The sequence below is a fragment of the Pleurodeles waltl genome, chromosome 4_1, assembly GCF_031143425.1.
Source record: "Pleurodeles waltl isolate 20211129_DDA chromosome 4_1, aPleWal1.hap1.20221129, whole genome shotgun sequence".
In the NCBI taxonomy this organism is placed as follows: domain Eukaryota; kingdom Metazoa; phylum Chordata; class Amphibia; order Caudata; family Salamandridae; genus Pleurodeles; species Pleurodeles waltl.
In genome coordinates, this window is record NC_090442.1 from 38,034,314 (window position 1) to 38,054,872 (window position 20,559).

General features: G+C 39.4%; 3 non-coding genes across 3 annotated transcripts; all 3 read right to left on the reverse strand.

Annotated features, from left to right (window-relative positions):
* Nucleotides 1–4,166: 4,166 nt before the first annotated feature.
* Nucleotides 4,167–4,239, reverse strand: TRNAR-UCG (transfer RNA arginine (anticodon UCG)). The gene has a single exon. It is a non-coding gene; the product is annotated as a tRNA-Arg (tRNA).
* A 1,752-nt stretch (nucleotides 4,240–5,991) lies between these two features.
* TRNAR-UCG (transfer RNA arginine (anticodon UCG)) lies at nucleotides 5,992–6,064 on the reverse strand. The gene has a single exon. It is a non-coding gene; the product is annotated as a tRNA-Arg (tRNA).
* A 9,036-nt stretch (nucleotides 6,065–15,100) lies between these two features.
* On the reverse strand, nucleotides 15,101–15,173 carry TRNAR-UCG (transfer RNA arginine (anticodon UCG)). Its single transcript has one exon. It is a non-coding gene; the product is annotated as a tRNA-Arg (tRNA).
* Nucleotides 15,174–20,559: the final 5,386 nt, after the last annotated feature.

Sequence of the window (20,559 nt, forward strand, 5' to 3'; positions counted from 1 at the left end):
AGATCTCAAGTTTATAGCAAAAATGGTTGTAAGGGTGATTTTTACCACACAATTGCAACTAAGTGCCTCAATCTGCAAGAGACCAGTCCTTGACAGATTACACAACTGGGGCAACAGCAAAGGCAGCAATTGTGTCAATCCTTTATGATTCTTCTCTAGTACTATACTTTTTCTGAGGGACAATTTGCATTATTCCTGGAGAAAATCATAGAGCTTCTACCCATGCATAGTTTCTGCTTTCTGCACGCACACACTCCCTGCACTGAATCTACCCACAGTTCTGTTCGGAATGATTGTGCCATGTCATATTGTTGTATACGTATTGCATATCCGTGGCATTTATGAAGAGGTACTTTGGTATGGCAGAAAGACAGAAAAGTAGCAATGCTCAAGGCATAACGTGACTGATTGTGCAGTTTGCATTGGGCTTTCTTAATAAGTGAGAGTGAAAGGAGTATTGTAAGAGTGTGTTTCCAGTTTGTATGTAAAGATAAGTTGGGTGCTGTGAGAAAAAGACTCAACCATGAAGGGACTCAAACCCTCAATCTTCTGATCCGAAGTCAGACGCCTCATCCATTAGGCACATGGTCACTGACTGCAATATGTTTGGGTGTTTAGGGTTAGGTGGTATGAATGGATGTGGAACATATCAATTACAGGTGCGCAGGACAGGATCCCATACCGTTCTTCATCTTCTTTCCATCAAAGGAGTTTTTTCAAACAATATCTAGATAATTTCCAAAGTTTCATATCTTATGCTGTGCTTTTTTGCCGTTAATCCTCCTTTCTTCTTTTATTGAATACTCTGTTTTATGCTGCAATGGTATTTTTGGATTATTTGAAAAGAGAATGAAACTGCTTTGACAGTAGTTCAGACTTCCCATTTCTTGACTTGCTAATTTGCTCCCTGAATTAGCTTATACAAGTGACATGAACAGGGCCTTGACCTAAGCACGTACCTGAAAGCCTGTCACCAACTCTAGAAATAAAATTCACAGCAGCTCAAACATTCATTTTGAAAGAGAATATTTCAAGTGAGTCCAAGTTTAATTTCAATAAAGAAAGCTGTATAAAATGACACGCTGCACATTTGGGTAACCAGCATGACTCTTTTCAGTGAAGAAGTGGAATGGTTCTGTTGCAATATACTATCACCCTGGCAAGCTGCTACGAGGAAGAGTAAACAATATGATTAGGTTTCAGCAAAAATGTATTAGTTCAGGGTGTGCACCTCAGATAGACTTAAACTTACACACCCTGGTCTGTGAGAGTAGTGCCCTATCCATTGCGGCATTGAGGGTAATCTGCAAGACAGAGTTCCAAAATCATCCTTTCATCTCAGTTCATGGCCACATACAGTATTTCTGCAGTCTTTCGTTTCACTTTTCTGTCTTTAATTAAACTGACCATTTTAAACCTCCGGCACCCACCACTTCAATCTTACAGTTTTTGTGCTATCATAGGGCCTTGGAACTTTTGGCAAGTGGACAGAAGCAGTCAGAGAACCACATGACAATACATACTCCTTTGCCTGATACCTTTCACAACAAACTGCTCTTGGAAAAAGACGTTAACCAGTCCTTGCTCTCAGACAGACACAGAAAGCCTATCACCACCTCTACGAACATATTTCAATCAAACCAATATATATCATTCAACAATTATGCCTCTGTATCAATATAACTACAACTCGAGACAGAAAGGAATTTAAAAAACAATCTGCCCATTTGAATAACCAGCAGAGTTTTAAGGACGTACAAATTGGAATGTGACAATTTCAGAGTTCCTCATTCATAAGAAGTCTGTGAGATAGTGTCTCAGAAAGATCTCAAGTTTATAGCAAAAATGGTTGTAAGGGTGATTTTTACCACACAATTGCAACGAGGTGCCTCAATCTGCAAGAGACCAGTCCTTGACAGATTACACAACTGGGGCAACAGCAAAGGCAGCAATTGTGTCAATCCTTTATGATTCTTCTCTAGTACTATACTTTTTCTGAGGGACAATTTGCATTATTCCTGGAGAAAATCATAGAGCTTCTACCCATGCATAGTTTCTGCTTTCTGCACGCACACACTCCCTGCACTGAATCTACCCACAGTTCTGTTCGGAATGATTGTGCCATGTCATATTGTTGTATACGTATTGCATATCCGTGGCATTTATGAAGAGGTACTTTGGTATGGCAGAAAGACAGAAAAGTAGCAATGCTGAAGGCATAACATGACTGATTGTGCAGTTTGCATTGGGCTTTCTTAATGAGTGATAGTGAAAGGAGTATTGTAAGAGTGCATTTCCAGTTTGTATGTAAAGATAAGTTGGGTGCTGCGAGAAAAAGACTCTACCATGAAGGGACTTGAACCCTCAATCTTCTGATGCGAAGTCAGACACCTTATCCATTAGGCCACATGGTCACTGACTGCAATATGATTGGGTGTTTAGGGTTAGGTGGTATGAATGGATGTGGAACATATCAATTACAGGTGCGCAGGACAGGATCCCATACCGTTCTTCATCTTCTTTCCATCAAAGGAGTTTTTTCAAACAATATCTAGATAATTTCCAAAGTTTCATATCTTATGATGTGCTTTTTTGCCGTTAATCCTCCTTTCTTCTTTTATTGAATACTCTGTTTTATGCTGCAATGGTATTTTTGGATTATTTGAAAAGAGAATGAAACTGCTTCGACAGTAGTTCAGACTTCCCATTTCTTGACTTGCTAATTTGCTCCCTGAATTAGCTTATACAAGTGACATGAACAGGGCCTTGACCTAAGCACGTACCTGAAAGCCTGTCACCACCTCTAGAAATAAAATTGACAGCAGCTCAAAACATTCATTTTGAAAGAGAATATTTCAAGTGAGTCCAAGTTTAATTTCAATAAAGAAAGCTGTATAAAATGACACGCTGCACATTTGGGTAACCAGCATGAAACTGTTCATTGAAGAAGTGGAATGGTTCTGTTGCAATATACTATCACCCTGGCAAGCTGCTACGAGGAAGAGTAAACAATATGATTAGGTTTCAGCAAAAATGCATTAGTTCAGGGTGTGCACCTCAGAGAGACTTAAACTTACACCCCCTGGTCTGTGAGAGTAGTGCCCTATCCACTGCGGCATTGAGGGTAATCTGCAAGAAAGAGTTCCAAAATCATCCTTTCATCTCAGTTCATGGCCACATACAGTATTTCTGCAGTCATTCGTTTCACTTTTCTGTCTTTAATTAAACTGACCATTTTAAACCTCCGGCACCCACCACTTCAATCTTACCGTTTTTGTGCTATCATAGGGCCTTGGAACTTTTGGCAAGTGGACAGAAGCAGTCAGAGAACCACATCACAATACATACTCCTTTGCCTGATACCTTTCACAACAAATTGCTCTTGGAAAAAGACGTTAACCGGTCCTTGCTCTCAGACAGACACAGAAAGCCTATCACCACCTCTACGAACATATTTCAATCAAACCAATAAATATAATTCAACAATTATGCCTCTGTATCAATATAACTACATCTCGAGACAGAAAGGAATTTAAAAAACAATCTGCCCATTTGAATAACCAGCAGAGTTTTAAGGACGTACAAATTGGAATGTGACAATTTCAGAGTTCCTCATTCATAAGAAGTCTGTGAGATAGTATCTCAGAAAGATCTCAAGTTTATAGCAAAAATGGTTGTAAGGATGATTTTTACCACACAATTGCAACTAGGTGCCTCAATCTGCAAGAGACCAGTCCTTGACAGATTACTCAACTGGGGCAACAGCAAAGGCAGCAATTGTGTCAATCCTTTATGATTGTTTTCTAGTGCTATACTTTTTCTGAGGTACAATTTGCATTATTCCTGGAGAAAATCATAGAGCTTCTACCCATGCATAGTTTCTGCTTTCTGCACGCACACTCTCCCTGCACTGAATCTACCCACAGTTCTGTTCGGAATGATTGTGCCATGTCATATTGTTGTATACGTATTGCATATCCATGGCATTTATGAAGAGGTACTTTGGTATGGCAGAAAGACAGAAAAGTAGCAATGCTGAAGGCATAACGTGACTGATTTTGCAGTTTGCATTGGGCTTTCTTAATGAGTGAGAGTGAAAGGAGTATTGTAAGAGTGTGTTCCCAGTTTGTATGTAAAGATAAGTTGGGTGCTGTGAGAAAAAGACTCAACCATGAAGGGACTCGAACCCTCAATCTTCTGATTCGAAGTCAGACGCCTTATCCATTAGGCCATATGGTCACTGACTGCAATATGTTTGGGTGTTAAGGGTTAGGTGGTATGAATGGATGTGGAACATATCAATTACAGGTGCGCAGGACAGGATCCCATACCGTTCTTCATCTTCTTTCCATCAAAGGAGTTTTTTCAAACAATATCTAGATAATTTCCAAAGTTTCTTATCTTATGCTGTGCTTTTTTGCCGTTAATCCTCCTTTCTTCTTTTATTGAATACTCTGTTTTATGCTGCAATGGTATTTTTGGAATTTTTGAAAAGAGAATGAAACTGCTTTGACAGTAGTTCAGACTTCCCATTTCTTGACTTGCTAATTTGCTCCCTGAATTAGCTTATACAAGTGACATGAACAGGGCCTTGACCTAAGCACGTACCTGAAAGCCTGTCACCACCTCTAGAAATAAAATTGACAGCAGCTCAAAACATTCATTTTGAAAGAGAATATTTCAAGTGAGTCCAAGTTTAATTTCAATAAAGAAAGCTGTATAAAATGACACGCTGCACATTTGGGTAACCAGCATGAAACTTTTCATTGAAGAAGTGGAATGGTTCTGTTGCAATATACTATCACCCTGGCAAGCTGCTACGAGGAAGAGTAAACAATATGATTAGGTTTCAGCAAAAATGCATTAGTTCAGGGTGTGCACCTCAGAGAGACTTAAACTTACACCCCCTGGTCTGTGAGAGTAGTGCCCTATCCATTGCGGCATTGAGGGTAATCTGCAAGAAAGAGTTCCAAAGTCATCCTTTCATCTCAGTTCATGGCCACATACAGTATTTCTGCAGTCATTCGTTTCACTTTTCTGTCTTTAATTAAACTGACCATTTTAAACCTCCGGCACCCACCACTTCAATCTTACCGTTTTTGTGCTATCATAGGGCCTTGGAACTTTTGGCAAGTGGACAGAAGCAGTCAGAGAACCACATCACAATACATACTCCTTTGCCTGATACCTTTCACAACAAATTGCTCTTGGAAAAAGACGTTAACCGGTCCTTGCTCTCAGACAGACACAGAAAGCCTATCACCACCTCTACGAACATATTTCAATCAAACCAATAAATATAATTCAACAATTATGCCTCTGTATCAATATAACTACATCTCGAGACAGAAAGGAATTTAAAAAACAATCTGCCCATTTGAATAACCAGCAGAGTTTTAAGGACGTACAAATTGGAATGTGACAATTTCAGAGTTCCTCATTCATAAGAAGTCTGTGAGATAGTATCTCAGAAAGATCTCAAGTTTATAGCAAAAATGGTTGTAAGGATGATTTTTACCACACAATTGCAACTAGGTGCCTCAATCTGCAAGAGACCAGTCCTTGACAGATTACTCAACTGGGGCAACAGCAAAGGCAGCAATTGTGTCAATCATTTATGATTGTTTTCTAGTGCTATACTTTTTCTGAGGTACAATTTGCATTATTCCTGGAGAAAATCATAGAGCTTCTACCCATGCATAGTTTCTGCTTTCTGCACGCACACTCTCCCTGCACTGAATCTACCCACAGTTCTGTTCGGAATGATTGTGCCATGTCATATTGTTGTATACGTATTGCATATCCATGGCATTTATGAAGAGGTACTTTGGTATGGCAGAAAGACAGAAAAGTAGCAATGCTGAAGGCATAACGTGACTGATTTTGCAGTTTGCATTGGGCTTTCTTAATGAGTGAGAGTGAAAGGAGTATTGTAAGAGTGTGTTCCCAGTTTGTATGTAAAGATAAGTTGGGTGCTGTGAGAAAAAGACTCAACCATGAAGGGACTCGAACCCTCAATCTTCTGATTCGAAGTCAGACGCCTTATCCATTAGGCCATATGGTCACTGACTGCAATATGTTTGGGTGTTTAGGGTTAGGTGGTATGAATGGATGTGGAACATATCAATTACAGGTGCGCAGGACAGGATCCCATACCGTTCTTCATCTTCTTTCCATCAAAGGAGTTTTTTCAAACAATATCTAGATAATTTCCAAAGTTTCTTATCTTATGCTGTGCTTTTTTGCCGTTAATCCTCCTTTCTTCTTTTATTGAATACTCTGTTTTATGCTGCAATGGTATTTTTGGAATTTTTGAAAAGAGAATGAAACTGCTTTGACAGTAGTTCAGACTTCCCATTTCTTGACTTGCTAATTTGCTCCCTGAATTAGCTTATACAAGTGACATGAACAGGGCCTTGACCTAAGCACGTACCTGAAAGCCTGTCACCACCTCTAGAAATAAAATTGACAGCAGCTCAAAACATTCATTTTGAAAGAGAATATTTCAAGTGAGTCCAAGTTTAATTTCAATAAAGAAAGCTGTATAAAATGACACGCTGCACATTTGGGTAACCAGCATGAAACTTTTCATTGAAGAAGTGGAATGGTTCTGTTGCAATATACTATCACCCTGGCAAGCTGCTACGAGGAAGAGTAAACAATATGATTAGGTTTCAGCAAAAATGCATTAGTTCAGGGTGTGCACCTCAGAGAGACTTAAACTTACACCCCCTGGTCTGTGAGAGTAGTGCCCTATCCATTGCGGCATTGAGGGTAATCTGCAAGAAAGAGTTCCAAAGTCATCCTTTCATCTCAGTTCATGGCCACATACAGTATTTCTGCAGTCATTCGTTTCACTTTTCTGTCTTTAATTAAACTGACCATTGTAAACCTCCGGCACCCACCACTTCAATCTTACCGTTTTTGTGCTATCATAGGGCCTTGGAACTTTTGGCAAGTGGACAGAAGCAGTCAGAGAACCACATCACAATACATACTCCTTTGCCTGATACCTTTCACAACAAATTGCTCTTGGAAAAAGACGTTAACCGGTCCTTGCTCTCAGACAGACACAGAAAGCCTATCACCACCTCTACGAACATATTTCAATCAAACCAATAAATATAATTCAACAGTTATGCCTCTGTATCAATATAACTACATCTCGAGACAGAAAGGAATTTAAAAAACAATCTGCCCATTTGAATAACCAGCAGAGTTTTAAGGACGTACAAATTGGAATGTGACAATTTCAGAGTTCCTCATTCATAAGAAGTCTGTGAGATAGTATCTCAGAAAGATCTCAAGTTTATAGCAAAAATGGTTGTAAGGATGATTTTTACCACACAATTGCAACTAGGTGCCTCAATCTGCAAGAGACCAGTCCTTGACAGATTACTCAACTGGGGCAACAGCAAAGGCAGCAATTGTGTCAATCCTTTATGATTGTTTTCTAGTGCTATACTTTTTCTGAGGTACAATTTGCATTATTCCTGGAGAAAATCATAGAGCTTCTACCCATGCATAGTTTCTGCTTTCTGCACGCACACTCTCCCTGCACTGAATCTACCCACAGTTCTGTTCGGAATGATTGTGCCATGTCATATTGTTGTATACGTATTGCATATCCATGGCATTTATGAAGAGGTACTTTGGTATGGCAGAAAGACAGAAAAGTAGCAATGCTGAAGGCATAACGTGACTGATTTTGCAGTTTGCATTGGGCTTTCTTAATGAGTGAGAGTGAAAGGAGTATTGTAAGAGTGTGTTCCCAGTTTGTATGTAAAGATAAGTTGGGTGCTGTGAGAAAAAGACTCAACCATGAAGGGACTCGAACCCTCAATCTTGTGATTCGAAGTGAGACCCCTTATCCATTAGGCCATATGGTCACTGACTGCAATATGTTTGGGTGTTTAGGGTTAGGTGGTATGAATGGATGTGGAACATATCAATTACAGGTGCGCAGGACAGGATCCCATACCGTTCTTCATCTTCTTTCCATCAAAGGAGTTTTTTCAAACAATATCTAGATAGTTTCCAAAGTTTCTTATCTTATGCTGTGCTTTTTTGCCGTTAATCCTCCTTTCTTCTTTTATTGAATACTCTGTTTTATGCTGCAATGGTATTTTTGGAATTTTTGAAAAGAGAATGAAACTGCTTTGACAGTAGTTCAGACTTCCCATTTCTTGACTTGCTAATTTGCTCCCTGAATTAGCTTATACAAGTGACATGAACAGGGCCTTGACCTAAGCACGTACCTGAAAGCCTGTCACCACCTCTAGAAATAAAATTGACAGCAGCTCAAAACATTCATTTTGAAAGAGAATATTTCAAGTGAGTCCAAGTTTAATTTCAATAAAGAAAGCTGTATAAAATGACACGCTGCACATTTGGGTAACCAGCATGAAACTTTTCATTGAAGAAGTGGAATGGTTCTGTTGCAATATACTATCACCCTGGCAAGCTGCTACGAGGAAGAGTAAACAATATGATTAGGTTTCAGCAAAAATGCATTAGTTCAGGGTGTGCACCTCAGAGAGACTTAAACTTACACCCCCTGGTCTGTGAGAGTAGTGCCCTATCCATTGCGGCATTGAGGGTAATCTGCAAGAAAGAGTTCCAAAGTCATCCTTTCATCTCAGTTCATGGCCACATACAGTATTTCTGCAGTCATTCGTTTCACTTTTCTGTCTTTAATTAAACTGACCATTTTAAACCTCCGGCACCCACCACTTCAATCTTACCGTTTTTGTGCTATCATAGGGCCTTGGAACTTTTGGCAAGTGGACAGAAGCAGTCAGAGAACCACATCACAATACATACTCCTTTGCCTGATACCTTTCACAACAAATTGCTCTTGGAAAAAGACGTTAACCGGTCCTTGCTCTCAGACAGACACAGAAAGCCTATCACCACCTCTACGAACATATTTCAATCAAACCAATAAATATAATTCAACAATTATGCCTCTGTATCAATATAACTACATCTCGAGACAGAAAGGAATTTAAAAAACAATCTGCCCATTTGAATAACCAGCAGAGTTTTAAGGACGTACAAATTGGAATGTGACAATTTCAGAGTTCCTCATTCATAAGAAGTCTGTGAGATAGTATCTCAGAAAGATCTCAAGTTTATAGCAAAAATGGTTGTAAGGATGATTTTTACCACACAATTGCAACTAGGTGCCTCAATCTGCAAGAGACCAGTCCTTGACAGATTACTCAACTGGGGTAACAGCAAAGGCAGCAATTGTGTCAATCCTTTATGATTCTTTTCTAGTGCTATACTTTTTCTGAGGTACAATTTGCATTATTCCTGGAGAAAATCATAGAGCTTCTACCCATGCATAGTTTCTGCTTTCTGCACGCACACACTCCCTGCACTGAATCTACCCACAGTTCTGTTCGGAATGATTGTGCCATGTCATATTGTTGTATACGTATTGCATATCCGTGGCATTTATGAAGAGGTACTTTGGTATGGCAGAAAGACAGAAAAGTAGCAATGCTGAAGGCATAACGTGACTGATTGTGCAGTTTGCATTGGGCTTTCTTAATGAGTGAGAGTGAAAGGAGTATTGTAAGAGTGTTTTTCCAGTTTGTATGTAAAGATAAGTTGGGTGCTGTGAGAAAAAGACTCAACTATGAAGGGACTTGAACCCTCAATCTTCTGATCCGAAGCCAGACGCCTTTTCCATTAGGCCACATGGTCACTGACTGCAATATGTTTGGGTGTTTAGGGTTAGGTGGTATGAATGGATGTGGAACATATCAATTACAGGTGCGCTGGACAGGATCCCATACCGTTCTTCATCTTCTTTCCATCAAAGGAGTTTTTTCAAACAATATCTAGATAATTTCCAAAGTTTCATATCTTATGATGTGCTTTTTTGCCGTTAATCCTCCTTTCTTCTTTTATTGAATACTCTGTTTTATGCTGCAATGGTATTTTTGGATTATTTGAAAAGAGAATGAAACTGCTTTGACAGTAGTTCAGACTTCCCATTTCTTGACTTGCTAATTTGCTCCCTGAATTAGCTTATACAAGTGACATGAACAGGGCCTTGACCTAAGCACGTACCTGAAAGCCTGTCACCACCTCACAGCAAAATTCACAGCAGCTCAAACTTTCATTTTGAAAGAGAATATTTCAAGTGAGTCCAAGTTTAATTTCAATAAAGAAAGCTGTATAAAATGACACGCTGCACATTTGGGTAACCAGCATGACTCTTTTCAGTGAAGAAGTGGAATGGTTCTGTTGCAATATACTATCACCCTGGCAAGCTGCTACGAGGAAGAGTAAACAATATGATTAGGTTTCAGCAAAAATGTATTAGTTCAGGGTGTGCACATCAGATAGACTTAAACTTACACACCCTGGTCTGTGAGAGTAGTGCCCTATCCATTGCGGCATTGAGGGTAATCCGCAAGACAGAGTTCCAAAATCATCCTTTCATCTTAGTTCATGGCCACATACAGTATTTCTGCAGTCATTCGTTTCACTTTTCTGTCTTTAATTAAACTGACCATTTTAAACCTCCGGCACCCACCACTTCAATCTTACCGTTTTAGGGCCTTGGAACGTTTGGCAAGTGGACAGAAGCAGTCAGAGAACCACATCACAATACATACTCCTTTGCCTGATACCTTTCACAACAAACTGCTCTTGGAAAAAGACGTTAACCGGTCCTTGCTCTCAGACAGACACAGAAAGCCTATCACCACCTCTACGAACATATTTCAATCAAACCAATATATATCATTCAACAATTATGCCTCTGTATCAATATAACTACAACTCGAGACAGAAAGGAATTTAAAAAACAATCTGTCCATTTGAATAACCAGCAGAGTTTTAAGGACGTACAAATTGGAATGTGACAATTTCAGAGTTCCTCATTCATAAGAAGTCTGTGAGATAGTATCTCAGAAAGATCTCAAGTTTATAGCAAAAATGGTTGTAAGGGTGATTTTTACCACACAATTGCAACTAAGTGCCTCAATCTGCAAGAGACCAGTCCTTGACAGATTACACAACTGGGGCAACAGCAAAGGCAGCAATTGTGTCAATCCTTTATGATTCTTCTCTAGTACTATACTTTTTCTGAGGGACAATTTGCATTATTCCTGGAGAAAATCATAGAGCTTCTACCCATGCATAGTTTCTGCTTTCTGCACGCACACACTCCCTGCACTGAATCTATCCACAGTTCTGTTCGGAATGATTGTGCCATGTCATATTGTTGTATACGTATTGCATATCCGTGGCATTTATGAAGAGGTACTTTGGTATGGCAGAAAGACAGAAAAGTAGCAATGCTCAAGGCATAACGTGACTGATTGTGCAGTTTGCATTGGGCTTTCTTAATAAGTGAGAGTGAAAGGAGTATTGTAAGAGTGTGTTTCCAGTTTGTATGTAAAGATAAGTTGGGTGCTGTGAGAAAAAGACTCAACCATGAAGGGACTCGAACCCTCAATCTTCTGATCTGAAGTCAGACGCCTTATCCATTAGGCACATGGTCACTGACTGCAATATGTTTGGGTGTTTAGGGTTAGGTGGTATGAATGGATGTGGAACATATCAATTACAGGTGCGCAGGACAGGATCCCATACCGTTCTTCATCTTCTTTCCATCAAAGGAGTTTTTTCAAACAATATCTAGATAATTTCCAAAGTTTCATATCTTATGATGTGCTTTTTTGCCGTTAATCCTCCTTTCTTCTTTTATTGAATACTCTGTTTTATGCTGCAATGGTATTTTTGGATTATTTGAAAAGAGAATGAAACTGCTTTGACAGTAGTTCAGACTTCCCATTTCTTGACTTGCTAATTTGCTCCCTGAATTAGCTTATACAAGTGACATGAACAGGGCCTTGACCTAAGCACGTACCTGAAAGCCTGTCACCACCTCTAGAAATAAAATTCACAGCAGCTCAAAACATTCATTTTGAAAGAGAATATTTCAAGTGAGTCCAAGTTTAATTTCAATAAAGAAAGCTGTATAAAATGACACGCTGCACATTTGGGTAACCAGCATGACTCTTTTCAGTGAAGAAGTGGAATGGTTCTGTTGCAATATACTATCACCCTGGCAAGCTGCTACGAGGAAGGGTAAACAATATGATTAGGTTTCAGCAAAAATGTATTAGTTCAGGGTGTGCACCTCAGATAGACTTAAACTTACACACCCTGGTCTGTGAGAGTAGTGCCCTATCCATTGCGGCATTGAGGGTAATCTGCAAGACAGAGTTCCAAAATCATCCTTTCATCTCAGTTCATGGCCACATACAGTATTTCTGCAGTCATTCGTTTCACTTTTCTGTCTTTAATTAAACTGACCATTTTAAACCTCCGGCACCCACCACTTCAATCTTACAGTTTTTGTGCTATCATAGGGCCTTGGAACTTTTGGCAAGTGGACAGAAGCAGTCAGAGAACCACATCACAATACATACTCCTTTGCCTGATACCTTTCACAACAAACTGCTCTTGGAAAAAGACGTTAACCGGTCCTTGCTCTCAGACAGACACAGAAAGCCTATCACCACCTCTACGAACATATTTCAATCAAACCAATATATATCATTCAACAATTATGCCTCTGTATCAATATAACTACAACTCGAGACAGAAAGGAATTTAAAAAACAATCTGCCCATTTGAATAACCAGCAGAGTTTTAAGGACGTACAAATTGGAATGTGACAATTTCAGAGTTCCTCATTCATAAGAAGTCTGTGAGATAGTATCTCATAAAGATCTCAAGTTTATAGCAAAAATGGTTGTAAGGGTGATTTTTACCAAACAATTGCAACTAGGTGCCTCAATCTGCAAGAGACCAGTCCTTGACAGATTACACAACTGGGGCAACAGCAAAGGCAGCAATTGTGTCAATCCTTTATGATTCTTCTCTAGTACTATACTTTTTATGAGGGACAATTTGCATTATTCCTGGAGAAAATCATAGAGCTTCTACCCATGCATAGTTTCTGCTTTCTGCACGCACACACTCCCTGCACTGAATCTACCCACAGTTCTGTTCAGAATGATTGTGCCATGTCATATTGTTGTATACGTATTGCATATCCATGGCATTTATGAAGAGGTACTTTGGTATGGCAGAAAGACAGAAAAGTAGCAATGCTGAAGGCATAACGTGACTGATTGTGCAGTTTGCATTAGGCTTTCTTAATGAGTGAGAGTGAAAGGAGTATTGTAAGAGTGTTTTTCCAGTTTGTATGTAAATATAAGTTGAGTGCTTTGAGATAAAGACTCAACCAGGAAGGGACTCGAACCCTCAATCTTCTGATCCAAAGTCAGACACCTTATCCATTAGGCCACATTGTCACTGACTGCATTATCTTTGGGTGTTTAGGGTTAGGTGGTATGAATGGATGTGGAACATATCAATTACAGGTGCGCAGGACAGGATCCCATACCGTTCTTCATCTTCTTTCCATCAAAGGAGTTTTTTCAAACAATATCTAGATAATTTCCAAAGTTTCATATCTTATGCTGTGCTTTTTTGCCGTTAATCCTCCTTTCTTCTTTTATTGAATACTCTGTTTTATGCTGCAATGGTATTTTTGGATTATTTGAAAAGAGAATGAAACTGCTTTGACAGTAGTTCAGACTTCCCATTTCTTGACTTGCTAATTTGCTCCCTGAATTAGCTTATACAAGTGACATGAACAGGGCCTTGACCTAAGCACGTACCTGAAAGCCTGTCACCACCTCTAGAAATAAAATTGACAGCAGCTCAAAACATTCATTTTGAAAGAGAATATTTCAAGTGAGTCCAAGTTTAATTTCAATAAAGAAAGCTGTATAAAATGACACGCTGCACATTTGGGTAACCAGCATGAAACTTTTCAGTGAAGAAGTGGAATGGTTCTGTTGCAATATACTATCACCCTGGCAAGCTGCTACGAGGAAGAGTAAACAATATGATTAGGTTTCAGCAAAAATGCATTAGTTCAGGGTGTGCACCTCAGAGAGACTTAAACTTACACCCCCTGGTCTGTGAGAGTAGTGCCCTATCCATTGCGGCATTGAGGGTAATCTGCAAGAAAGAGTTCCAAAATCATCCTTTCATCTCAGTTCATGGCCACATACAGTATTTCTGCAATCATTCGTTTCACTTTTCTGTCTTTAATTAAACTGACCATTTTAAACCTCCGGCACCCACCACTTCAATCTTACCGTTTTTGTGCTATCATACGGCCTTGGAACTTTTGGCAAGTGGACAGAAGCAGTCAGAGAACCACATCACAATACATACTCCTTTGCCTGATACCTTTCACAACAAACTGCTCTTGGAAAAAGACGTTAACCGGTCCTTCCTCTCAGACAGACACATAAAGCCTATCACCACCTCTACGAACATATTTCAATCAAACCAATATATATCATTCAACAATTATGCCTCTGTATCAATATAATACAACTCGAGACAGAAAGGAATTTAAAAAACAATCTGCCCATTTGAATAACCAGCAGAGTTTTAAGGACGTACAAATTGGAATGTGACAATTTCAGAGTTCCTCATTCATAAGAAGTCTGTGAGATAGTATCTCAGAAAGATCTCAAGTTTATAGCAAAAATGGTTGTAAGGGTGATCTTTACCACACAATTGCAACTAGGTGCCTCAATCTGCAAGAGACCAGTCCTTGACAGATTACACAACTGGGGCAGCAGCAAAGGCAGCAATTGTGTCAATCCTTTATGATTCTTCTCTAGTACTATACTTTTTCTGAGGGACAATTAGCATTATTCCTAGAGAAAATCATAGAGTTTCTACGCATGCATAGTTTCTGCTTTCTGCACGCACACACTCCCTGCACTGCATCTACTCACAGTTCTGTTAAGAATGATTGTGCCGTGTCATATTGTTGCATACGTATTGCATATCCGTGGCATTTATGAAGAGGTACTTTGGTATGGCAGAAAGACAGAAAAGTAGCAATGCTGAAGGCATAACGTGACTGATTGTGCAGTTTGTATTGGGCTTTCTTAATGAGTGAGAGTGAAAGGAGTATTGTAAGAGTGTGCCTCCAGTTTGTATGTAAAGATAAGTTGGGTGCTGTGAGAAAAAGACTCAACCACGAAGGGACTCGAACCCTCAATCTTCTGATCCGAAGTTAGACGCCTTATCCATTAGGCCACATGGTCACTGACTGCAGTATGTTTGGGTGTTTAGGGTTAGGTGGTATGAATGGATGTGGAACATATCAATTACAGGTGCGCAGGACAGGATCCCATACCGTTCTTCATCTTCTTTCCATCAAAGGAGTTTTTTCAAACAATATCTAGATAATTTCCAAAGTTTCATATCTTATGATGTGATTTTTTGCCGTTAATCCTCCTTTCTTCTTTTATTGAATACTCTGTTTTATGCTGCAATGGTATTTTTGGATTATTTGAAAAGAGAATGAAACTGCTTTGACAGTAGGTCAGACTTCCCATTTCTTGACTTGCTAATTTGCTCCCTGAATTAGCTTATACAAGTGACATGAACAGGGCCTTGACCTAAGCACGTACCTGAAAGCCTGTCACCACCTCTAGAAATAAAATTCACAGCAGCTCAAAACATTCATTTTGAAAGAGAATATTTCAAGTGAGTCCAAGTTTAATTTCAATAAAGAAAGCTGTATAAAATGACATGCTGCACATTTGGGTAACCAGCATGACTCTTTTCAGTGAAGAAGTGGAATGGTTCTGTTGCAATATACTATCACCCTGGCAAGCTGCTACGAGGAAGAGTAAACAATATGATTAGGATTCAGGAAAAATGTATTAGTTCAGGGTGTGCACCTCAGATAGACTTAAACTTACACACCCTGGTCTGTGAGAGTAGTGCCCTATCCATTGCAGCATTGAGGGTAATCTGCAAGACAGAGTTCCAAAATCATCCTTTCATCTCAGTTCATGGCCACATACAGTATTTCTGCAGTCATTCGTTTCACTTTTCTGTCTTTAATTAAACTGACCATTTTAAACCTCCGGCACCCACCACTTCAATCTTACCGTTTTAGGGCCTTGGAACGTTTGGCAAGTGGACAGAAGCAGTCAGAGAACCACATCACAATACATACTCCTTTGCCTGATACCTTTCACAACAAACTGCTCTTGGAAAAAGACGTTAACCGGTCCTTGCTCTCAGACAGACACAGAAAGCCTATCACCACCTCTACGAACATATTTCAATCAAACCAATATATATCATTCAACAATTATGCCTCTGTATCAATATAACTACAACTCGAGACAGAAAGGAATTTAAAAAACAATCTGCCCATTTGAATAACCAGCAGAGTTTTAAGGACGTACAAATTGGAATGTGACAATTTCAGAGTTCCTCATTCATAAGAAGTCTGTGAGATAGTATCTCAGAAAGATCTCAAGTTTATAGCAAAAATGGTTGTAAGGGTGATTTTTACCACACAATTGCAACTAAGTGCCTCAATCTGCAAGAGACCAGTCCTTGACAGATTACACAACTGGGGCAACAGCAAAGGCAGCAATTGTGTCAATCCTTTATGATTCTTCTCTAGTACTATACTTTTTCTGAGGGACAATTTGCATTATTCCTGGAGAAAATCATAGAGCTTCTACCCATGCATAGTTTCTGCTTTCTGCACGCACACACTCCCTGCACTGAATCTACCCACAGTTCTGTTCGGAATGATTGTGCCATGTCATATTGTTGTATACGTATTGCATATCCGTGGCATTTATGAAGAGGTACTTTGGTATGGCAGAAAGACAGAAAAGTAGCAATGCTGAAGGCATAACGTGACTGATTGTGCAGTTTGCATTGGGCTTTCTTAATAAGTGAGAGTGAAAGGAGTATTGTAAGAGTGTGTTTCCAGTTTGTATGTAAAGATAAGTTGGGTGCTGTGAGAAAAAGACTCAACCATGAAGAGACTCGAACCCTCAATCTTCTGATCCGAAGTCAGACGCCTCATCCATTAGGCACATGGTCACTGACTGCAATATGTTTGGGTGTTTAGGGTTAGGTGGTATGAATGGATGTGGAACATATCAATTACAGGTGCGCAGGACAGGATCCCATACCGTTCTTCATCTTCTTTCCATCAAAGGAGTTTTTTCAAACAATATCTAGATAATTTCCAAAGTTTCATATCTTATGCTGTGCTTTTTTGCCGTTAATCCTCCTTTCTTCTTTTATTGAATACTCTGTTTTATGCTGCAATGGTATTTTTGGATTATTTGAAAAGAGAATGAAACTGCTTTGACAGTAGTTCAGACTTCCCATTTCTTGACTTGCTAATTTGCTCCCTGAATTAGCTTATACAAGTGACATGAACAGGGCCTTGACCTAAGCACGTACCTGAAAGCCTGTCACCAACTCTAGAAATAAAATTCACAGCAGCTCAAACATTCATTTTGAAAGAGAATATTTCAAGTGAGTCCAAGTTTAATTTCAATAAAGAAAGCTGTATAAAATGACACGCTGCACATTTGGGTAACCAGCATGACTCTTTTCAGTGAAGAAGTGGAATGGTTCTGTTGCAATATACTATCACCCTGGCAAGCTGCTACGAGGAAGAGTAAACAATATGATTAGGTTTCAGCAAAAATGTATTAGTTCAGGGTGTGCACCTCAGATAGACTTAAACTTACACACCCTGGTCTGTGAGAGTAGTGCCCTATCCATTGAGGCATTGAGGGTAATCTGCAAGACAGAGTTCCAAAATCATCCTTTCATCTCAGTTCATGGCCACATACAGTATTTCTGCAGTCATTCGTTTCACTTTTCTGTCTTTAATTAAACTGACCATTTTAAACCTCCGGCACCCACCACTTCAATCTTACAGTTTTTGTGCTATCATAGGGCCTTGGAACTTTTGGCAAGTGGACAGAAGCAGTCAGAGAACCACATGACAATACATACTCCTTTGCCTGATACCTTTCACAACAAACTGCTCTTGGAAAAAGACGTTAACCGGTCCTTGCTCTCAGACAGACACAGAAAGCCTATCACCACCTCTACGAACATATTTCAATCAAACCAATATATATCATTCAACAATTATGCCTCTGTATCAATATAACTACAACTCGAGACAGAAAGGAATTTAAAAAACAATCTGCCCATTTGAATAACCAGCAGAGTTTTAAGGACGTACAAATTGGAATGTGACAATTTCAGAGTTCCTCATTCATAAGAAGTCTGTGAGATAGTGTCTCAGAAAGATCTCAAGTTTATAGCAAAAATGGTTGTAAGGGTGATTTTTACCACACAATTGCAACGAGGTGCCTCAATCTGCAAGAGACCAGTCCTTGACAGATTACACAACTGGGGCAACAGCAAAGGCAGCAATTGTGTCAATCCTTTATGATTCTTCTCTAGTACTATACTTTTTCTGAGGGACAATTTGCATTATTCCTGGAGAAAATCATAGAGCTTCTACCCATGCATAGTTTCTGCTTTCTGCACGCACACACTCCCTGCACTGAATCTACCCACAGTTCTGTTCGGAATGATTGTGCCATGTCATATTGTTGTATACGTATTGCATATCCGTGGCATTTATGAAGAGGTACTTTGGTATGGCAGAAAGACAGAAAAGTAGCAATGCTGAAGGCATAACGTGACTGATTGTGCAGTTTGCATTGGGCTTTCTTAATGAGTGATAGTGAAAGGAGTATTGTAAGAGTGCATTTCCAGTTTGTATGTAAAGATAAGTTGGGTGCTGCGAGAAAAAGACTCTACCATGTAGGGACTTGAACCCTCAATCTTCTGATGCGAAGTCAGACACCTTATCCATTAGGCCACATGGTCACTGACTGCAATATGATTGGGTGTTTAGGGTTAGGTGGTATGAATGGATGTGGAACATATCAATTACAGGTGCGCAGGACAGGATCCCATACCGTTCTTCATCTTCTTTCCATCAAAGGAGTTTTTTCAAACAATATCTAGATAATTTCCAAAGTTTCATATCTTATGATGTGCTTTTTTGCCGTTAATCCTCCTTTCTTCTTTTATTGAATACTCTGTTTTATGCTGCAATGGTATTTTTGGATTATTTGAAAAGAGAATGAAACTGCTTCGACAGTAGTTCAGACTTCCCATTTCTTGACTTGCTAATTTGCTCCCTGAATTAGCTTATACAAGTGACATGAACAGGGCCTTGACCTAAGCACGTACCTGAAAGCCTGTCACCACCTCTAGAAATAAAATTGACAGCAGCTCAAAACATTCATTTTGAAACAGAATATTTCAAGTGAGTCCAAGTTTAATTTCAATAAAGAAAGCTGTATAAAATGACACGCTGCACATTTGGGTAACCAGCATGAAACTGTTCATTGAAGAAGTGGAATGGTTCTGTTGCAATATACTATCACCCTGGCAAGCTGCTACGAGGAAGAGTAAACAATATGATTAGGTTTCAGCAAAAATGCATTAGTTCAGGGTGTGCACCTCAGAGAGACTTAAACTTACACCCCCTGGTCTGTGAGAGTAGTGCCCTATCCATTGCGGCATTGAGGGTAATCTGCAAGAAAGAGTTCCAAAATCATCCTTTCATCTCAGTTCATGGCCACATACAGTATTTCTGCAGTCATTCGTTTCACTTTTCTGTCTTTAATTAAACTGACCATTTTAAACATCCGGCACCCACCACTTCAATCTTACCGTTTTTGTGCTATCATAGGGCCTTGGAACTTTTGGCAAGTGGACAGAAGCAGTCAGAGAACCACATCACAATACATACTCCTTTGCCTGATACCTTTCACAACAAATTGCTCTTGGAAAAAGACGTTAACCGGTCCTTGCTCTCAGACAGACACAGAAAGCCTATCACCACCTCTACGAACATATTTCAATCAAACCAATAAATATAATTCAACAATTATGCCTCTGTATCAATATAACTACATCTCGAGACAGAAAGGAATTTAAAAAACAATCTGCCCATTTGAATAACCAGCAGAGTTTTAAGGACGTACAAATTGGAATGTGACAATTTCAGAGTTCCTCATTCATAAGAAGTCTGTGAGATAGTATCTCAGAAAGATCTCAAGTTTATAGCAAAAATGGTTGTAAGGGTGATTTTTACCACACAATTGCAACTAAGTGCCTCAATCTGCAAGAGACCAGTCCTTGACAGATTACACAACTGGGGCAACAGCAAAGGCAGCAATTGTGTCAATCCTTTATGATTCTTCTCTAGTACTATACTTTTTCTGAGGGACAATTTGCATTATTCCTGGAGAAAATCATAGAGCTTCTACCCATGCATAGTTTCTGCTTTCTGCACGCACACACTCCCTGCACTGAATCTACCCACAGTTCTGTTCGGAATGATTGTGCCATGTCATATTGTTGTATACGTATTGCATATCCGTGGCATTTATGAAGAGGTACTTTGGTATGGCAGAAAGACAGAAAAGTAGCAATGCTCCAGGCATAACGTGACTGATTGTGCAGTTTGCATTGGGCTTTCTTAATAAGTGAGAGTGAAAGGAGTATTGTAAGAGTGTGTTTCCAGTTTGTATGTAAAGATAAGTTGGGTGCTGTGAGAAAAAG